Below are 18,443 nucleotides of genomic sequence, written 5' to 3'. Positions count from 1 at the left end.
GTGAATGACTGGTCAACTATAGGTGAACATGGTGGAAGTGTGGCCAACTCGGTAGTTCCTACTGCAAGAAAGATGTAGAGTAAAGTAATTCGTCTGGAACTTTGGTTTATGTTACGATTCGTTCAGGCAACAGCTTTTAATTGCTCACAGCCTTTTGGAACGTCTGACCCCTCCAAATAGGTTATTACAGTTATATGGTTGTTTGCCTTAATTAGCAGTAGAGCTCAACATGGGAATAATGACTACCTACCTTTTGTATTTGCAGTATACAAACAATAAGAGACCAGCTTTTGAAGCTCCTTTTACTGGTAAATGATGACATACAATTGCATCTTTTTTACCCTAACGTTTCACAGATCAAGAATTGTAAGGATAACATTGCTAGCGAGAGTCTTTTGTCCTTGCAGTTGCCACCAATTTGAAGCATATATTTAAAGATGGATGATAATAGATTAAACTATAATGTACCCATGATTTCAGATCTATCATGACCCACACACAAACATTGGTAGATGTTACATATAATATTTCTTAATTTAACTTAATATCAATAGAAAATATGCCTTAATGTGTTCAAGCTGAAAGGAAAATTAAAACACCGTTCATTTCCAGAATTCCAGTCAAACAACTGGTTGGATATGATGACACTCCGACCACCGTCGAGGACCACCCTCAGTCGCCTGCTGACGTCGCAAGAGAGAGGGAGGAAGCCGTCATGAGAGCAATCAAGTGTCTTGCCTCAAGGAGGGTGGTACCTCCTCCACGTGTAAGTTTGATTGTGGGGTAAACCTTCGTCGAGTCAAGGAGGGTGGTACCTCCACGTGCGAGTTTGATAGGGGGTAAATCTTCATCGAGTCGAGGAGAGTGGTACCTCCTTCACGTGTGAGTTTGATTAGGGGTAAACCTTCGTCGAGTCAAGGAGAGTGGTACCTCCTTCACGTGTGAGTTTGATTAGGGGTAAACCTTCGTCGAGTCAAGGAGGGTGGTACCTCCTTCACGTGTACGTTTGATAGGGGGTAAACCTTCGTCGAGTCAAGGAGGGTGGTACCTCCTTCACGTGTAAGTTTCATAGGGGGGTAAACCTTCGTCGAGTCGAGGCGTCAACCACCGACATAAATGATTGACATGACGGTATGTGGCAGACTGGGACCCTCCCTGTGACTTGTGTCACGATTGGGAGCATTTGGTTCCTCAGGGAGCGCTATACTCTCATGGTATTGTTAGCCGGGAGACCATGATCTTGTGTCGGAGAGTGAGTTGCCGTAGCACCCTAGGGAGGGAGGGAGAGAGAGAGACATCAAACCCGGCGCGATGCAGTAAGACTGTTGCGTGTTAGCGAATGACTCGCTCGTTATGTGTCATGCGTCTTCGTCTGTCTTGGAGTGATCCGCTGCCGTGTATCAGGATGGGACGTGCCAATGCGCCAGGATATGAGGTGCAGACGCATGTCAGTTGGTGAGATCGTCGTTTGAAATCGAACGGCTTTGATTTTAGAGGACGAGTCGGGTGTTGTTGTTTGTCACTGTTGAGGGGGGGGGGGGGGAAGAGAACCTCTCGTCGTGGGCCAGAGAACAACAGCCGCCGTGGTAAACTATCGTACATCGGGGCATGAGCCCACGACGTGTGGTCAAATCGAAACCACTGACTTCCGTCAGGGAGTGAGTAGCGTTCCTCCACCGTCAGATAGGAAGCCGCCCTTGTGTACCAGGGAGTTAGTGGGAACAGTGTGTCCTAGAGTGAGGTGCCAACATGTGCTAGAGAAAGAGCCAGAGAATCTGTCAGTGTGAGCAGCCATTCTTTGCCACGGGAGTTTGTTAGGAAGTGAGCAGCGGTTTTGTTTTATCGCCACTGTAGTAGTGTGAGGTAGGAAGCCAGCCCTCTGCATCAGGGAGTTAGTCATGTATTGTTTCATGGTGTGAACTACCCACGTATGTTAGACAAAACCACCGACGTGTTTTTGCCTCTAAGGCGTGTGTGTCAGGCAGGAAGTAATCGTAACGGAGTAAGGCCATGTAGTGTATCTGGGATTGAGCTACCGATGTGTATCAGAGACGATGCCACCGACGTCTATCAGGGAGTGAGCAGTGTTTTTAGTGTGTCAGGTAAGAAGCCATACCGTTGCGTGTCAGAGAGAGAGGATCGAATATGGTTTGCCATGAAGTGAGCTACCGACACACATGTGTTAGAGACGAAGCTCATCGATGACTGTTGAAGAGTAGGCCAAGTTCTTGAGTTCGTCGAAGTAACGTGTGTTCAAGTAAGCTACCGACGTGTATCACAAACTGAGCCACCGACGCCTGTCGAGAGTGAGTAACGCTTTCTTTTCACATTTGTAGTGTGTAAGGCAGGAAGCCGCAATGTATGTATAAACGAATTAGTCGAAGTAGATTGTCGAGGATTGAACCAACGACGCCACGCTAAAGCGTCACTTTAGGACATTTGTTATACCTAATGCCAGACGACTATTCTCCACTTGCATGGTTTATGGGTCGTCAAAGTAAAGCTTTACATTCAGTCTTTTAATTTGGCTAACGGTAGACGGTTTTATATAGATTTTGTGAGACACATATGTGAGTCGTCGAATTAAAGTTTTACTTGAGGAAATTTCCTCTGGCTAACACTTGTGCGTGCTACATGGGTCATCAAAGAAAAGCTGCACGTTGGTGACTTTACTCTGGCTTCGCCAGACAATTTCATTTTGCTGTTGAGGGCAACACAGGTAATCAAAGTAAAGCCTTACTGAGTTTATGCTGAACAATGCCAAACGATATTTGGTAGTTCTATCGAGCTCCACAGGTCATCAAAATAAGCTTCACTTTGGGAATTATATATTTTTGGTACATGACTGGCGATCATATTAAGCTTTTAGGGAGTGATATGAGCTTAAGGTATTAGTCGGTAGGTTATGTGTTAGGGAGCGAGTTGCCGTAGTCCCCCAAGGAGAGAGCCACTGCAGGGGGTGGTGGTGGCTGACACCCTACTATCAGGGAGTGAATCGCCGGCATGTGTCGGGCTTCATTGTCAGTCTTGGAGTGCGCTGACGTCCTGTGTCAGCAAGACACGGACCAACACGCGCCAGGCTGTGAGATGCTGACGTATGTCAGCTGGTGAGACATCATTGGAAAAAGCGGCTCTGATGGTACAGTCGTTCTTGTTTAACAGGGAAGGAATACCTTACGTTTCTCACACAACAAGCCGTCGTAGTGCACTGTCGTACGTCAAGACGTACGTACATATATATATATATATATATATATATATATATATATATATATATATATATATATATATATATACTCGTTAACAAGATGCCTTGATTAGGGCATTCAGGTGCCCCTGCTGCCTCGAACATCGTATGAAAAATAAATCGACCACAACAGTTCGCATACGTGTCTTGGAAATTCCAGTCGACAAAGGTTGTTTTGGGAAATACCATATTAAAAGCAGGACGAGCATATTGCTCATGTTTTAGTCTGGCCTGTTGACACACTTCTGTTGATGCTGTGTTCATTTATTATCACACGTTAGGGAAGTACTATAAATACATATGGGGTCATTGGAAACCATCGGCGAAATTCCATTTTCTATGGTGAGTGTGGTAAATGGCGATATAGGTTGGTAGTCCTGGCTATGGCCGTCCTCGGAGATGTACTATCTATAATCGCGATAAAAATATATTTCCATCGTCGAGGACAAAATTTATTCTTAAGATCACATTTTGTCTCAGTCGTGGTTTACCGTAAAAAAACAAACAAGTAAAACATTGTTTAGAAATTGACTGACGTCAGAAGAGTCGGAATATATCATAAACGTGGACGACGTCTGAATCCGAATTTTTACATTGACTCTGACTTGGTCGGACTGACATCCAAAATATATACTTTATCATAGAGCAAAAGAAATTTTCCTACATAAAGTTTTAGTAACACACGCATGTAGCACGAGTACATGGAATATTAGTAAGTGTATAGTCATAAATGAATGTTACAAAACGATAAAAGGCCATGCAAGTTATTTCATTGGATTGAGACAACGCCTTGCTATACAACAAAGCCCCGCTTCTGCTTCGAGATGCCACGCGAGCGCGGTCATTCCGAAACCGAAGATTACTATGTTTCTGGTTCATACGTTCATTTCCTGGGTTGTTGTGGTGAGTGACAATATCGCGTTGAGGGTTCCGGGAAGTGTGGTGGTGGAGGAGACTTCAGGAGACTAGAGAAGAGGTAAGGTACTGGTCATTGAGATACTCGGGGTGAAACCCAATTTGCTGACACAAGTCTTGTGGTGGTGGAAAGGTGAGGATATGTGGCCACAGGTGTCAGGTCGCCGGCTCGGTAGCTACCAGCTGGCTTCGTGCTCCCGGCTCGGAGTGGAATGATGTTTGCATAAACAAAGGTCTTATTTCTAGCCAGGTATGAGTAACATTTGGAGATTAATGGTTGTAACCAATGTAGAGTGAGTGGTGAACCAGAGTTAGGTGTACTTAGTATAATTAGCACAGCTAGAAAATGTAGAAAACCTATGAACTCTGTAGACAGACACTTCGAAGTATATTACTGTTCACTCAGATGACAGCTTATGATTATTCATCCTGGAATGTGTAACCCGCCATTCACATTATTACAGTTAACATGGTTTTGGTAAATTGGCGGTTTAGCTCATTTGAAAAACTTTTTTTAACTTTTAGATTTCCAACATACAAACAGTAACAGACCACCGGGTCCTTTTGAAGCTTCATGTTTCCAGGGAAAGAAATTAGAAATCTGTTGTTAGAGTTCGCTCCACTGCCAAATATCCCTTATACGTGGCCACTTCATGCGTTATCACAGCAGCAGACCACAAAAATAATGGTATATTTCCATTATGATCATATACTTCTGGGGATGTTAGGTAAGATTTTTATAGGCTGTGGTCGGCTTTGCGGGAAGCTACTGCACTGAGTCACAGTGAGGTAGGCTAGAATAAGTGGATGAGTGGTGGCTTCTGTAATGGATCATGGTGACGTAGGGTAGCTTCGGTCAGCCGTGAAGCGATGGCTAGTATACTGGATGACGGTGAGGTGGCCCAGAAATGGGCGATAAGAGTTGTGGCTACTTTACTAAGTTATGGTGAGGTAGGCTAGTGTCGGCTGGCCGGGGAGTGGCAACTCGTCTACTGGATCGCGGTGAGGTAGGCAAGGGTCGGCTGGCCGGGCAGTGGCAGCTTATCTACTGGACCGCATTGAAGTAGGCTAGGGTCGGCTGGCCAGGGAGTGGCAGCTCGTCTACTGGATCGCGTTGAGGTAGGCTAGGGTCGGCTGTACAGGGAGCGGTAGCTTGTCGACTGGATTGCCTTGAGGTAGGATAGTGTCGGCTGGCCAGGGAGCAGCAGCTTCTCTACTGAATCGCGGTGAGGTAGGCTACGGTCGGCTGGCCAGAGAGGGGCAGCTTGTTTACTAGATCGCGTTGATTTAGGCAAGGGTCGGCTGGCCAGGGAGCGGCAGCTTGTCGACTGGATTGCGTTGAGGTAGGCTACGGTCGGCTGGCCAGAGAGGGGCAGCTTGTTTACTAGATCGCGTTGATTTAGGCAAGTGTCGGCTGGCCAGGGAGCGGCAGCTTGTTTACTGGATCGTGGTGAGGTAGGCTAGGGTTGGCTGGCCAGAGTGCGGCAGCTTGTCTACTGGATCGCGATGAGGTAGGCAAGGGTCGGCTGGCCAGGGAGCGGCAGCTTGTCAACTGGGTCGCGGTGAGGTAAGCTAAAGTCTGCTGGACAGGGAGTGGCAGCTCGTCTACTGTATCGCGGTGAGGTAGGCAAGGGTCTGCTGGCCATGGTGTGGCACTTGGTCTACTGGATCGCGGTGAGGTAGGCTAGGGTCGGCTGGCCAGGGAGTGGTAGCTCGTCTACTGGATCGCGCTGAGGTAGGCAAGAGTCGGCTGGCCATGGATTGGCAGCTCGTCTGCTGGATCGCGATGAGTTAGGCAAGGGTCGCCTGGCCAGGGAGTGGCAGCTTCTATACTGGATCACGGTGAGGTAGTCTAGGTTCGTCTGGACAGGGAGTGGCAGCTCGTCTATTGGATGGTGTTGAGGTAGGCTAGGGTCGGCTGGCTAGGGTGTGGCAGCTCGTCTACTGGATCGATTTGAGGTAGGCAAATGTCTGCTGGCTAGGGAGCCGTAGCTTGTCTACTGGATTGCGTTGAGGTAGGCTAGGGTCGGCTGGCCAGGGAGTGGCATCTCGTCCACTGGATCGCGTTGAGGTAGGCTAGGGTCGGATGGCCAGGGAGCGGCAGCTTGTCTCCTAGATCGCGTTGAGGTAGGCAAGGGTCGGCTGGCCAGGGAGCGGCAGCTTGTCTACTGGATCGCGGTGAGGTAGGCTAGCGTCGGCTGGCCAGGGAGCGGCAGCTTGTCGGCTGGCCAGGGAGTGGCAGCTCGTCTACTGGATCGTGGTGAGGTAGGCAAGGGTCGGCTGGCCAGGGAGCGGCAACTTGTCTACTGGATCGCGGTGAGGAAGGCTCAGGTCGGCTGGCCAGGGAGTGGCAGCTCGTCTACTGGATTATATTGAGGTAGGCTAGGGTCGGCTGGCCAGTGAGTGGCAGCTCGTCTACTGGATCGCGTTGAGGTAGGCAAGGGTAGGCTGGCCAAAGAGCGGCAGCTTGTCTACTGGATCGCGCGATGAGGTAGGCTAAGGTGAACCAGAGTGACTAGAGGTTGGTGCTCAGAGGGCGCATGATCAGTCTCCTTGATAATGTTTTGTCCATACGGGTGGTGGAGAGCAGTAACCTTAACAACTTAATGGAAGTTATGAGTGTCTGTGAAAAGGAGTGGGGGAAATGGCAGCAATAATGAAGGCTGCATAGAGAATGAGGTCCCTGCATCAGAGTTTATTAGCAGCCAAATACTTCGGGTGACTATATTTGAGTATGGCTAAACCTTGATAACAATGAAGTAGGCAATATATCTGGAAATTTTATCATCATTACTGTAACCACAATTTCATACTAAAGATATTATGTAGATTATGTAAAAGTTGTGAAATTAGGCTTATAACTATCTAAACTTGATAATTGAAATTGAAATGTTCAATTTAGGCAACCGATTGTATCCATTCCCTGTGAACATGGTTGTGTTTTATTGTTTGGCAGAGAGAACAGGAGCTGCAAAGGTGACCTCCCTCCAGCGAACGTGATGGGCATAAGACGTCTCCCCGTTGAGCGACAGGCGAATATTGCACGACAAAGGAACACACCACAGAACTCCAGCGAGGAATGAACTCCTGAGGGAACAGCACACATCCCGAGCGAAACTCAGATTCTTGTCTGAAGCAGTGTTCACGGAGGTGATGTGTGTGTCTCCAACTCTCATGGCAAGGTTCACTACTGGAGGAGGAACTGTACCAGGCAGGAAGTTAATGATTTGTTGCTGTTCAAAAATTTTGAACGTCGTATTTATGGTGATAGAAAATTCATGCGGATACCCAAATGTTAATGATATACTGTTTATACAACACAAATGATATAAATCCTGCCGAACCAGTACAATAAACGTTAAAATTATACAATGTTTCACAGGCACAAATGACCGAGCCAACATGAGCGAGGAGGCCCGTACATGTCACTTTACCTACTGCATCTAGAGGAAAGTGATATTACATGGCCTTGGTGACGTTTTCAGCATTTGGAGGTCGCTTTACTGCAACTACTGTCGCAGTAACTGCTGGAGGAACGTTTCTTGCCGTCTCTTCGGGCGAGGGGTTTACCTCTCCCTGCCAGGCATGTCATTTCTATTAGCGACAGGTTCCCCGTCCACACTGCTCGTGTTGTTGAACGCTGGTCCCTAGGAACAAGACACCCTACAGCTCCTGGACTAGGCGAGCAAATGAGTGGACCTGATTGTCATTGAACATATTTGGGCAGAAATGGCGCACACTTGCCACCAGGAGACGAGAAGTGTAGCCATCAACTACTGAACCACGTCCACGCCCTTCGGGAACTCTGCAGGCTGGACAGGGTATTGAATTGTACCTAAAAGTTGGGTTTTATTTGTCTCTAGAAATTGATAAGTTTATTATTGCTTAATATACATTAGTGTCAATAATAAGCAGAGGACAATGTGTACTTATACGATATGTAGAGGAAAATATGTGTATGTGATTTATTCACGTTATGGAGGGTTGTTCTTGCCCAGTTGTGAATTAAATGGCAGCCACCAACATTTTTGTTTGTCTCTCCAGCTGTATGAATTTATGATCGAGTGATAACGATTACAATAAGATATTTGATCTTTTGTTTGATTTTATGTCTATTGTTTTTAAGCTGTATTAAAGGCAGAACCTTCCACCAACACATAGCAACGCACCAGTGTGATACGATCGAAGAGTCGTCAGTAAAGAGAAAGAAATCAATGATTTGAGTATCGGCCAATTTTACTGCTGACGAATGATGGAGTGTATCCATGTTCTGCTTACGAGAAGGACAAATTCATAGTGATAGGAGTATCCAAGTGAATATCATAATGGGGAAATCGTGTGGCATAATTGTAACCTATTTCCATAATATCAGCAGTGTTCAGTTAAGTATACACCTTGCTGCTCAGATACTAAACCGTACTACAGCAGCACTTGGTTCAGTGGTTTGCATTAGCCACTTGCAGCCTTCTCCTACCTTCAGCTTGATAGATATTACACCCTCTCTAACTGAAATGTCTGAGGTACATTTTAATGGTTAGGATGATGAATGAGGATGAATGTCACTAGACCATCGTAGAAGTTGATGGTATAGAGATAAGTTCTACTTTCATCCACAGAGGATAATGATACTATGTATAGTTGTATACATGTACCACAGATATCTATAGATAAGCATTGCTCTTACCGTACCAAAAACACAAAAGTTATACGAAAGGATTGGAAGGAAATATTGGAAGCAAATTGGAAGCAAATATTATACGAAAGAATTGGAAGCAAATAATGTTGAAACAGTGATTATAAGAGGGATACTGTGTGCTAATGTTTAAGAAATTTTGCTGAGAAGAAATATAGATACAATGATAGATCTATGTGCTCCCAGCAGTGAGAAGCATACAAATTCTCAGTGGAATAAGGGTAATAACATAAAAGAAATACAGAATCTTGAACATTTTTCAGAGATACAAAAGAATATTTTATAGGAAATATACAAAGATGACTAAATCCTTTACTAGATCTCTTATTATATAAACAGTATTTATTTCTCATACAAGAAGTTTTCCATACGTTTTCAGCAATTGAAAATATGCATGTACATACAGTCTATCATAAGGTGAGAACAAAATGTGTTCTGATATATACTAATCAATACTGTTTTGCACTAAATGAATATCACACGATCAATTGTTTCCTTTTATCACAATATTTAAGAATGAGGTGAAATGTAAGAGTATTAGGGAAATCTAAATTACAATGAATTACCAGTACAAATTCAAGAAAGGAAAACGAAAAAAGAAAATTATGCTCTTGAGCCATGAAGAAAATTCTGTCATTTAATAAAACGTCAAGTTTATATTAAGTTTTCCCCATTGCTAAAGCAAAACATAATATTTATACCACATATAAGTAGAACAAAGGACTTTATTCCTTGCAGAAATTATGGCAGATTTGAGTAGCTTACAATTACCTTTAGGTTTCCCGTTTTCTTTGGTAGTTAAGGTGTATATTTCCCGTTTTCTAATAGTTCTCAATCGACCTCCAGATGGCGTTACTGCCAGCATCAAAAAAATCAGTATGTCAAAGTCTTTAAGTTGCGCTTATTTGTATGTGTTTATCGCTGAGCTCGGCCGCCATTTGCAGTCTTATTTGTATCGTCTCCCAAGACGGACGTGTTCTTACGCTCTGTATTTAAAGTGTGTGTTGCCTGATGTCGTAGCGTCTACTCGTCTTTTCGGTAAGTCAGACTTTGCTTACCACTATGGCAATGTTTCTGTGCATTTTTCCTTGACAAGTGGGGCTTCTATGAGCTTTTATTCAGCGTATCAATACGTAGGAAGGATTACACAGCTCCTAGCTAGGATGCCATTTTGGGTTCGTTTAGAATGCCATGATCAACTCTCTACTTTCAGCCTTTCTATCTTCAGTTACCCTTCACTACTTTCTTCGGATTATTTACATATATCTAAATTTGATTTATGTTTACTAGTGTTGATTATATGTGAAGTGCTGCTTCCGGTAGCCTTGTACGTTCGTGTTTTAACTGTAGTCTTTATAGAGGTGTTTTTCACTCAGTGCAGTGTTTATAAAGAAAGTGATTTTTAAAGATTAATGCAATATTTTGCTATTTGTCCGTATGCTCAGGGCTGGGATCAGGATAAACATACAGAGAAACGCCAGTCAGGCAAGCCACCACTGCTCCCTAGCGGTGGTAGCCATAAGTACATGCGCAGTGACATTGCGCAGGGCAATGTGCAGTCGTAGCTGTTCCGACCACAGTCTCGTACCAGCTACTGACCTGTACGGAGCTGTTGCCGGTCTTTCAGAGGTAGGTTGTAGCTATTCCTCCTTGTGTTATCGCTACCCTTGCTTAGTTTTGTAAGTTTTTTGAAAGTTATTGTTCATCAATATCTTTTATGAGGTTGTTCTATGCAAAATCGATCTTTCATTGACGGTTGTCCGCAAGAGAACTCCGCTTGGCCTTTGTGCGACCGGCTCCGCCTTGAAACTTTTCTGCATAAAACAATTGCCCGATCTTTCTTTTTTCGGGATAGTTATTTTTTTTCCACTATCTGGGGTGGTTTGGCATTCCTGATTTTGAGGTTAGGCCCCTTTAGGATGGACATAGGTAAGCCATCCACTGCCCCCGTAGGGAGTAGTGATAACGGACGCTTCCATAAAAAAGAAGAAACGCTGATTTTGTGTTGGCCCATACGACCAGAGCAACGACTCTTGCTTCCCTCAGTCTCTTCCTAATCAGAAACGTCATTGATGGTTGGTTTGGACATGTTGAAACGATTAGGAAACTGGTTAGTGGTGATTTGATAAGTCGATGAAACAGGTAGCGGAGCTACTTAAGTTGACGAAGTTCCATATTCATGACGTGGTCTCGATACCCGTTGCCATGAATTCATGCAGGGGAGTCATCTACTGAACTGATGTCATGGATATGTCAGAGGACGACATTGTGAAGGAACTAGCAAACGAGGACGTTATCGCTGCCTGGCTCATCACCAAAGTTGATTGCTCCATGAAAAAGAGGTTTTATTTATAGCCAGGATAATGAGTCATGGGAGACCATTAGCTGTAACCACTGGTGAATGACTGGTCAACTATAGGTGAACATGGTGGAAGTGTGGCCAACTCGGTAGTTCCTACTGCAAGAAAGATGTAGAGTAAAGTAATTCGTCTGGAACTTTGGTTTATGTTACGATTCGTTCAGGCAACAGCTTTTAATTGCTCACAGCCTTTTGGAACGTCTGACCCCTCCAAATAGGTTATTACAGTTATATGGTTGTTTGCCTTAATTAGCAGTAGAGCTCAACATGGGAATAATGACTACCTACCTTTTGTATTTGCAGTATACAAACAATAAGAGACCAGCTTTTGAAGCTCCTTTTACTGGTAAATGATGACATACAATTGCATCTTTTTTACCCTAACGTTTCACAGATCAAGAATTGTAAGGATAACATTGCTAGCGAGAGTCTTTTGTCCTTGCAGTTGCCACCAATTTGAAGCATATATTTAAAGATGGATGATAATAGATTAAACTATAATGTACCCATGATTTCAGATCTATCATGACCCACACACAAACATTGGTAGATGTTACATATAATATTTCTTAATTTAACTTAATATCAATAGAAAATATGCCTTAATGTGTTCAAGCTGAAAGGAAAATTAAAACACCGTTCATTTCCAGAATTCCAGTCAAACAACGGGTTGGATATGATGACACTCCGACCACCGTCGAGGACCACCCTCAGTCGCCTGCTGACGTCGCAAGAGAGAGGGAGGAAGCCGTCATGAGAGCAATCAAGTGTCTTCCCTCAAGGAGGGTGGTACCTCCTCCACGTGTAAGTTTGATAGTGGGGTAAACCTTCGTCGAGTCAAGGAGGGTGGTACCTCCACGTGCGAGTTTGATAGGGGGTAAATCTTCATCGAGTCGAGGAGAGTGGTACCTCCTTCACGTGTGAGTTTGATTAGGGGTAAACCTTCGTCGAGTCAAGGAGAGTGGTACCTCCTTCACGTGTGAGTTTGATTAGGGGTAAACCTTCGTCGAGCCAAGTAGGGTGGTACCTCCTTCACGTGTACGTTTGATAGGGGGTAAACCTTCGTCGAGTCAAGGAGGGTGGTACCTCCTTCACGTGTAAGTTTCATAGGGGGGTAAACCTTCGTCGAGTCGAGGCGTCAACCACCGACATAAATGATTGACATGACGGTATGTGGCAGACTGGGACCCTCCCTGTGACTTGTGTCACGATTGGGAGCATTTGGTTCCTCAGGGAGCGCTATACTCTCATGGTATTGTTAGCCGGGAGACCATGATCTTGTGTCGGAGAGTGAGTTGCCGTAGCACCCTAGGGAGGGAGGGAGAGAGAGAGACATCAAACCCGGCGCGATGCAGTAAGACTGTTGCGTGTTAGCGAATGACTCGCTCGTTATGTGTCATGCGTCTTCGTCTGTCTTGGAGTGATCCGCTGCCGTGTATCAGGATGGGACGTGCCAATGCGCCAGGATATGAGGTGCAGACGCATGTCAGTTGGTGAGATCGTCGTTTGAAATCGAACGGCTTTGATTTTAGAGGACGAGTCGGGTGTTGTTGTTTGTCACTGTTGAGGGGGGGGGGGGGAAGAGAACCTCTCGTCGTGTGCCAGAGAACAACAGACCGCCGTGGTAAACTATCGTACATCGGGCATGAGCCCACGACGTGTGGTCAAATCGAAACCACACTTCCATCAGGGAGTGAGTAGCGTTCCTCCACCGTCAGATAGGAAGCCGCCCTTGTGTACCAGGGAGTTAGTGGGAACAGTGTGTCCTAGAGTGAGGTGCCAACATGTGCTAGAGAAAGAGCCAGAGAATCTGTCAGTGTGAGCAGCCATTCTTTGCCACGGGAGTTTGTTAGGAAGTGAGCAGCGGTTTTGTTTTGTCGCCACTGTAGTAGTGTGAGGTAGGAAGCCAGCCCTCTGCATCAGGGAGTTAGTCATGTATTGTTTCATGGTGTGAACTACCCACGTATGTAAGAGAAAACCACCGACGTGTTTTTGCCTCTAAGGCGTGTGTGTCAGGCAGGAAGTAATCGTAACGGAGTTAGGCCATGTAGTGTATCTGGGAGTGAGCTACCGATGTGTATCAGAGACGATGCCACCGACGTCTATCAGGGAGTGAGCAGTGTTTTTAGTGTGTCAGGTAAGAAGCCATACCGTTGCGTGTCAGAGAGAGAGGATCGAATATGGTTTGCCATGAAGTGAGCTACCGACACACATGTGTTAGAGACGAAGCTCATCGATGACTGTTGGAGAGTAGGCCAAGTTTTTGAGTTCGTCGAAGTAACGTGTGTTAAAGAAAGCTACCGACATGTATCACAAACTGAGCCACCGACGCCTGTCGAGAGTGAGTAACGCTTTCTTTTCACATTTGTAGTGTGTAAGGCAGGAAGCCGCAATGTATGTATAAACGAATTAGTCGAAGTAGATTGTCGAGGAATGAACCAACGACGCCACGCTAAAGCGTCACTTTAGGACATTTGTTATACCTAATGCCAGACGACTATTCTCCACTTGCATGGTTTATGGGTCGTCAAAGTAAAGCTTTACATTCAGTCTTTTATTTTGGCTAACGGTAGACGGTTTTATATAGATTTTGTGAGACACATATGTGAGTCGTCGAATTAAAGTTTTACTTGAGGAAATTTCCTCTGGCTAACACTTGTGCGTGCTACATGGGTCATCAAAGAAAAGCTGCACGTTGGTGACTTTACTCTGGCTTCGCCAGACAATTTCATTTTGCTGTTGAGGGCAACACAGGTAATCAAAGTAAAGCCTTACTGAGTTTATGCTGAACAATGCCAAACGATATTTGGTAGTTCTATCGAGCTCCACAGGTCATCAAAATAAGCTTCACTTTGGGAATTATATATTTTTGGTACATGACTGGCGATCATATTAAGCTTTTAGGGAGTGATATGAGCTTAAGGTATTAGTCGGTAGGTTATGTGTTAGGGAGCGAGTTGCCGTAGTCCCCCAAGGAGAGAGCCACTGCAGGGGGTGGTGGTGACTGACACCCTACTATCAGGGAGTGAATCGCCGGCATGTGTCGGGCTTCATTGTCAGTCTTGGAGTGCGCTGACGTCCTGTGTCAGCAGGAAACGGACCAACACGCGCCAGGCTGTGAGATGCTGACGTATGTCAGCTGGTGAGACATCATTGGAAAAAGCGGCTCTGATGGTACAGTCGTTCTTGTTTAACAGGGAAGGAATACCTTACGTTTCTCACACAAGCCGTCGTAGCGCACTGTCGTACGTCAAGACGTACGTACATATATATATATATATATATATACTCGTTAACAAGATGCCTTGATTAGGGCATTCAGGTGCCCCTGCTGCCTCGAACATCGTATGAAAAATAAATAGACCACAACAGTTCGCATACGTGTCTTGGAAATTCCCGTCGACAAAGGTTGTTTTGGGAAATACCACATTAAAAGCAGGACGAGCATATTGCTCATGTTTTAGTCTGGTCTGTTGACACAATCCTGTTGATTCTGTGTCCACTTACTATTACACGTTAGGGAAGTACTATAAATACATATGGGGTCATTGGAAACCATCAGTGAAATTCCATATTCTATGGTGAGTGTGGTAAATGGTGATATAGGTTGGTAGTCCTGGCTATGGCCGTCCTCGGAGGTGTACTATCTATGATCGCGATAAAAATATATTTCCATCGTCGAGGACAAAATTTATTCTTAAGATCACATTTTGTCTCAGTCGTGGTTTACCGTAAAAAAACAAACAAGTAAAACATTGTTTAGAAATTGACTGACGTCAGAAGAGTCGGAATATATCATAAACGTGGACGACGTCTGAATCCGAATTTTTACATTGACTCTGACTTGGTCGGACTGACATCCAAAATATATACTTTATTATAGAGCAAAAGAAATTTTCCTACATAAAGTTTTAGTAACACACGCATGTAGCACGAGTACATGGAATATTAGTAAGTGTATAGTCATAAATGAATGTTACAAAACGATAAAAGGCCATGCAAGTCATTTCATTGGATTGAGACAACGCCTTGCCATACAGTAAAGCCCCGCTTCTGCTTCGAGATGGCGGAGGAGCGCGGTCATTTACAAAACCGAAGATTACTATGTTTCTGGTTCATACGTTCATTTCCTGGGTTGTTGTGGTGAGTGACAATATCGCGTTGAGGGTTCCGGGAAGTGTAGTGGTGGAGGAGACTTCAGGAGACTAGAGAAGAGGTAAGGTACTGGTCACTGAGATACTCGGGGTAAAACCCAATTTGCTGACACAAGTCTTGTGGTGGTGGAAAGATGAGGATATGTGGCCACAGGTGTCAGGTCGCCGGCTCGGTAGCTGCCAGCTGGCTTCGTGCTCCCGGCTCGGAGTTGAATGATGTTTGCATAAACAAAGGTCTTATTTCTAGCCAGGTATGAGTAACATTTGGAGATTAATGGTTGTAACCAATGTAGAGTGAGTGGTGAACTAGAGTTAGGTGTACTTAGTATAATTAGCACAGCTAGAAAATGTAGAAAACCTATGAACTCTGTAGACAGACACTTCGTAGTATATTACTATTCACTCAGATGACAGCTTATGATTATTCATCCCGGAATGTGTAACCCGCCAATCACATTATTACTGTTAATATGGTTTTGGTAAATTGGCGGTTTAACTCATTTGAATTTTTTTTTTTCTTATGGATGTCCAACATACAAACAGTAACAGACCACCGGGTCCTTCTTTAAGCTTCACGTTTCCAGGGAAAGAAATTAGAAATCTGCTGTAAGTGTTCGCCCCACTTCCAAATATCCCTTATACGTGGCCACTTCATGCGTTATCACACCAGCAGACCACAAAAATAATGGTACATTTCCATTATGATCATGTACTTCTGGGGATGTTAGGTAAGATTTTCATAGGCTGTGGTCGGCTTTGCAGGGAGCTACTGCACTAGGTCACAGTGAGGTAGGCTAGAATAAGTGGGTGAGTGGTGGCTTCTGTACTGGATCATGGTGACGTAAGGTAGCTTCGGTCAGCCGTGAAGCGGTGGCTAGTATACTGGACCACGGTGAGGTGGCCCAGAAATGGGCGATGAGAGTTGTGGCTACTTTACTGAGTCATGGTGAGGTAGGCTAGTGTCGGCTGGCCGGGGAGTGGAAGCTCGTCTACTGGATCGCGGTGAGGTAGGCTAGGATCGGCTGGCCAGGTAGCAGCAGCTTGTCTACTGGATTGCGTTGACGTAGGCTAGGGTCGGCTGCCAGGGAGTGGCAGCTCGTCTACTGGATTATATTGAGGTAGGCTAGGGTCGGCTGGCCAGTGAGTGGCAGCTCATCTATTGGAATATATTGAGGTAGGCTAGGGTCGGCTGGCCAGGGAGCGGCAGCTTGTCTAATAGATAGCAGTGAGGTAGGTAAGGGTCGCCTGGCCAGGGAGCGGCAGCTTGTCTACTGGATCGCGGTGAGGTAGGCTAGGGTCGGCTGGCCAGGGAGCGGCAGCTTGTCGGTTGGGCAGGGAGTGGCAGCTCGTCTACTGGATCGAGTTGAGGTAGGCAAGGGTCGGCTGGCCAGGGAGCGGCAGCTTGTCTACTGGATCTCGGTGAGGTATGGTAAGGTCGGCTAGCCAGGGAGCGGCAGCTTGTCTACTAGATCGCGGTAAGGTAGGCTAGGATCGGCTGGCCAGGGAGCGGCAGCTTGTCTACTGGATCTCGGTGAGGTAGGCTAAGGTCAGCTGGCCAGGGAGTGGCAGCTCGTCTACTGGATCGCGTTGAGGTAGGCAAGAGTCGGCTGGTCAGGGAGCGGCAGCTTGTCTATTGGATCTCGGTGAGGTAGGCTAAGGTCAGCTGGCCAGAGAGCGGCTGCTTCTCTACTAGATCGCGGTGAGGTAGGCTAGGGTCGGCTGGCCAGGGAGTGGCAGCTCGTCTACCGGATCGCGTTGAGGTAGGCAAGAGTCGGCTGGTCAGGGAGCGGCAGCTTGTCTACTGGATATCGCTGCAGAAGGTTTTTTCATCACAAAAGATGACGTTCTCCCAAAACTGATGTGGCTTGTCCGCATACTCCAACGCATATTCCACCCTGCTCTCCATGTTTGCCTCACTTAACACAGGTTTTGTTGCTGGTATGTGACCACGTAGCCCCTCAGAGTGATGTCTGTTTCGGACAGTTTGAGGGGTGCACTGCAGACCAAGATTATCCCGAATGTTGCTAGCGGGCGGGAAGGGGGCAGCAGCAATGACAGCTGCTATGGCCTAGGGAAAGGATGACATATTGCAAATATAACATGTGATGTGGCTGTTTACATAACATCAAGTGGTCCAGTATACCTATATATGCAACATCATTACCTGATCATCTTCCGGGTTTGTGCAACGTGGGCGCCCACGCCGATGCCTGTTGTCTGTGTTGCCCAACTCTGCCTGTCGGCGAATCCATCGCGCTACGGTTGACCGGTGAATACCATGACGTCTCCTAATTTCAGAGTCACTCTAGCCCTCATTATGAAGCTGTAGAATAGCTTCATGTGTCGCTTGTGAGGTCTCCATGGTAAAATTAGATATACCACAAAAACAACCTTTCGACATTGGCTCGCAGTGAACTATACCCGAGCTGTTTCATTGTTTCAAAAGTATATCGCATGTCTCCTTACATTTCCTGCATGGACACGAAATGGCGGTGTAAGATAACCTTTATGGACTGCCACGAACACAGAAGTGCTATAAAATAATACAATATCAATAGTAAAACATATTCTTCCCAAATTACACCTATACATTGTGTTTACCTCGCATTTACATTGAGGTATGCTGCAGCTACCACATGCGGGGGTTGCCGGATATAGCTGTGTGTGTCTCACAGCTATATTGCACACACCAATTCAAAAGTAGGGGTTCGTACTGCCTTGTATGATGTAATTTTATTGTTGATTATATAATGCCGCTCTTGTGGCACGTAACTTACATGGGTCTAGCATAGGACTCTGGAAAACTGCGGCTTCCAGGCACGTATACCAACCCTACCGGCATGGTAGAAGAGGTAGGTCAGTGATCATTACAGACGTCTTCAGACCCCCTCTGCGCGATAGTTTTTTGTTGTGTGTACGTGTATATATATATATATATATATATATATATATATATATATATATATATATATATATATATATGCCCAAACCACTTCAAAACACCCTCTTCTGCTCTCTCAACCACGCTCTTTTTATTTCCACACATCTCTCTTACCCTTACGTTACTCACTCGAT

At 45.5% G+C, this 18,443-nt stretch overlaps 2 long non-coding RNA genes across 2 annotated transcripts; both read left to right on the top strand.

Moving 5' to 3' along the window:
• Window positions 1-4,064: 4,064 nt before the first annotated feature.
• Window positions 4,065-8,185, top strand: LOC139747908 (uncharacterized). Its single transcript, XR_011712462.1, has 3 exons — window positions 4,065-4,223; window positions 7,119-7,373; window positions 7,545-8,185. It is a non-coding gene; the product is annotated as an uncharacterized lncRNA (long non-coding RNA).
• Window positions 8,186-9,661: 1,476 nt separating this feature from the next.
• On the top strand, window positions 9,662-15,399 carry LOC139747909 (uncharacterized). Its single transcript, XR_011712463.1, has 3 exons — window positions 9,662-9,893; window positions 10,301-10,484; window positions 11,865-15,399. It is a non-coding gene; the product is annotated as an uncharacterized lncRNA (long non-coding RNA).
• The last annotated feature ends 3,044 nt before the right edge of the window (window positions 15,400-18,443 follow it).

The sequence above is a fragment of the Panulirus ornatus genome, chromosome 71, assembly GCF_036320965.1.
Source record: "Panulirus ornatus isolate Po-2019 chromosome 71, ASM3632096v1, whole genome shotgun sequence".
NCBI lineage: Eukaryota > Metazoa > Arthropoda > Malacostraca > Decapoda > Palinuridae > Panulirus > Panulirus ornatus.
The sequence above is the reverse complement of the archived record's forward strand: the minus strand, read 5'-3'. Positions and strand labels throughout refer to the sequence as shown.